Raw genomic sequence first — 3,877 nt, forward strand, 5'->3', positions numbered from 1 at the left:
TTTTTCACTCAATACCCCCCCCAGTCACTCAATCCCCCCGCGTCACTCAATCCCACCCCAAGTCACTCAATCCCTCCCCGTCACTAAATTCCCCTCCCCAGTCACTCAATAATCCCCACCTCCGTCACAAAATAACCCCCCTGTCACTCAATCCCCCCACCCCCGTTGCTCAATCCCCCACCCCCGCCACTAAATACCCTCCATCACTCAATCCCCCCACACCGTCACTAAATACCCCTCCCCCAGTCACTCAATACTCCCCCCATCACTAAATACCACCCCCCGCCCCCCCACCCCATCACTATGGACTCCTGTAGCTCATTGGTTAGAGCACTCGCTTTGCAAGGGAGAGACCTGAGTTCAATTCCAGGCAGAGGGCGAAACCTTGGGCAAGTTTCCTTACTCCACACACCTAATAATAATCCCTCCATAACAAAAAAACAATAATAAATTGGTCATTTTCAATGCACGACTGTTTGTGGAACAAAGTATGATGTGACTGTATTATGTGGAAATAGCTTAGGCTGCAATAACAATTGGAAATCTATCGTAACAATAAATTAAATATTGTTTTTTTCAACATAAATGCTGAACGATAATGTAAATAAATAATGGTATAATTAACATTTGAGTATGCAAGAATTCTGTGAACGTTAGTAATTGCAGTTGCAACGTTTTAATAAAATGTGGAGTCCTGTAGCTCAGTGGTTAGAGCACTCGCTTTGCAAGCGAGAGACCTGAGTTCAATTCCAGGCAGAGGGCGAAACCTTGGGCAAGTTTCCTTACTCCACACAGAGCCTAATAATAATCCCTCCAAAACCCAAAACAATAATAAATTGGTCATTTTCAATCTACGACTGTTTGTGGGACATTGCTGTGCGCAATTGGCTGCCGCGTTCGCCCACAAATATACAGTCAATTCACTTTACAGTGTGTTCTGTGAAGCGCTTTGGGACGTCCTCCCGACATGAAAAGCGCTATATCAAATGCAAGGATTATTATTATTATTATTGCTGTGCGCAATTGGCTGCCGCGTTCGCCTACAAATATACAGTCAATTCACTTTACTTTATTCTGTGAAGTGCTTTGGGACGTCGAGAAGACGTATTATTATTGTTAAATACCAGCCCCCACCAATCACTCAATACAACCCCCACCCCACTCAATACACCCCCCACCCCCCCAGTCACTCAATCCGCCCCCCCAGTCACTCAATCCCCCCCGTCACTCAATAACGCCCCCATCACTAAATACCCCCCGTCAATAAATAACCCCCCCACCAGTCACTCAATACCACCCCCCAGTCACTAAATACCCCTCCCGTCACTCAATACCCCCCCCAGTCACTCAATAACCCCCCAGTCACTCAATACCCCCCTCCAGTCACTAAATCCCGCCCCCCAAACCTTGGCTCTTGCCAACATTTGCCTGATACTCTCCAGGTTGCGTACCTCCAGGGAGAGTGCACATTCATACCACACACGGGGAAATTTCCATGTGCAAGTGGTATAGATATCTGGAACTCTCAGTCTAGTTAGATACTCTTAAGCATGGTACTGGGTTTCTGCAACTTAAATGATATATTTAATAACTGCATTATACTGTATTTAAAAGTGCATATGACAAATTTGATATACTTACCTGTCAGGACAGTATGTTAACAAATTGATTACGTAGAGTGCGTGGAACAGAGTTAATTTATTAGATTTCAATGTTGTGCAAAGCTTCCAGAATTCCTTCAGCAAAGCCTAAATAATATTTTTATCCTTATGGAATACATGTTTTTCTGAGGGTTGTAACAGTTGCACTGGAGACAGATAATTTGTCAATGGGCACAATTTCACAACATTGGGCAGCTGTTTTACACACACCAAAAAATTAGCAATTGCAATTATTTATTGCTCAGTTTCAAAAAACGGAGATATCAGGAACAAAATCAATCATACTCCATAGCAGCATCTGTTCTAACAGACGTATCTTGTATGATTAAACAAACCCATGGTGCCGAAATATGAAAGATGCCTTTTAAAATTGATGAGATAAATATAAATTTATAAACGATTCACTGGTCAGGCTCCATCACTGTTATGCTCTCCGAGATGCTACCCTGCAAGGAGGGAGCTATATAAATGCAAGTTGTTGTTGTTGTACATTATTCTGGCATCTATTCGCTAGGTATTTTATTTCCTTTGTGTTTTTTGCTTTCTTTTCTACTCTTAATTTGGACAATTTTTAAGTCAAAATATTAAGAGAGAAGTTAATATTCTTCCACACCCTCTTTCTCTAAAAAGACATAAGGGGTGGAATATTCATCACCAGTGATCATTGCTGAATTGCAGAAAATTCCCTCCTGTCATTTTCTGTCGTTAGGTGCGCAATGTTTGTGAATGAAGTTGCCTGTGACAGCCATTTGAACTTGCCAGCTCCCAAAGTGCCAATTTGCGGAATGTCAGTTTAATTCAGCACAAAAGGTTTTTATTTTGGTTGATGCGACCAAATCATTTGAAGAAATAACATCTAGGTAACTAGGTATTAGCCAAGCCACAGAATAAAGGGTCTGAGAGATCCTATACAGAATAACAAACTTACTGTTCTCTTACCAGAATAAATAATTATTCTTACATTTGGTATAATGCCTTTCAAGTCAGGAAGATGCCTCAAAATGGATTTAAGGTAAAGTGAAATGTCTGTGTGCTTTGTGGGCAATCTGTTTTGTGGAGTCCTGTCGTTTAGTAGTTAGAGCACTTGCCTCGCAAGTCAGAGGACAAGTGTTCGATTCCCAAGCAGGGCGAAATGTTGGGAAAGTTTCCTTTCTTCACACGCCTTTGTTTACCAAGCAACCAATTGGAACCTGGTTGTTAGTCGATTGGCGGATCACTTGTCCCTTCAAAAAAAATTTGGTCACTTCAATCCACAACTGTGTGTAGGACTCTGCTGTGCGCAATTCACTGCCGCATTTAGCCCACAAAATATACAGTCAATTCACTTCACAGTATATTCTGTGAAGCGCTTTGAGACGTCTAGAAGATGTAATAAGGCGCTATATCAAATGCACGGATTATCATTATTAGTAGTAGTTGTAGTAGTATTAATCACAGCTGCCAATTTTGTGCAAAGCATTGTCCCCCAAATAGCTATGAAGTGAATGACCAATGTTATTGGGGGATTGATCGCAGGTCAACAATAGAAACACTTCACTTTAAAAATAGCGGCAAGTGAATCTTAACTTCCATCCTAACAACGAGACAGGACAATGGTTTAACTTTGATCGGAAAAACGACACCTCCAGCCACCCTCAGCACTACATTGGAGTATTAGCTTCCCTCGACTATTTAGAACCATAGAAATTTACAGTACAGAAGACGGTTATTTGGCCCATAATGTCAATACTGCCACTTTTAAAAAGCAATCCTTTCAATCCCATTTACTTGCCCCTTTGCCATACCCCTATCATTGACACGATTTAAAGGTTTCTGGAGATTTCAGACTTTAATTGCTATTTCAAATAAAAGTGATTGATTTCACATGAACAAATTTTTCAGTCAAACTGTACATTCACAAAATTCACTGGGCAGCACAGCTCATTGGAGCTTCAATTTATTGCACTAAACTCACGTCTGTAATTCCCTACAGCGAGATTCTAGTTTGAATGTTCATCCTATAGACTGCTCAGGTATTCTAGAACTACAGAAATTTACGGCACAGAAGAAGGTCATTCGGCTCATTCTGGCTTTGCTGGTTCCCTCAAGAGTAATCCTTTCAGTCCCATTTACCTGCCCAATCTCAATACCCCTGTGGCTGACTCTTTTTAAGGTATTTATCTAGTTTCCTCTTGAAGGCCAACATGAGTTCCTTCTTCCAGTGGTGGCCAACCCAT

The sequence above is a fragment of the Callorhinchus milii genome, unplaced genomic scaffold (genome assembly GCF_018977255.1).
Source record: "Callorhinchus milii isolate IMCB2004 unplaced genomic scaffold, IMCB_Cmil_1.0 Scaffold1, whole genome shotgun sequence".
Taxonomy (NCBI): Eukaryota; Metazoa; Chordata; class Chondrichthyes; order Chimaeriformes; family Callorhinchidae; genus Callorhinchus; species Callorhinchus milii.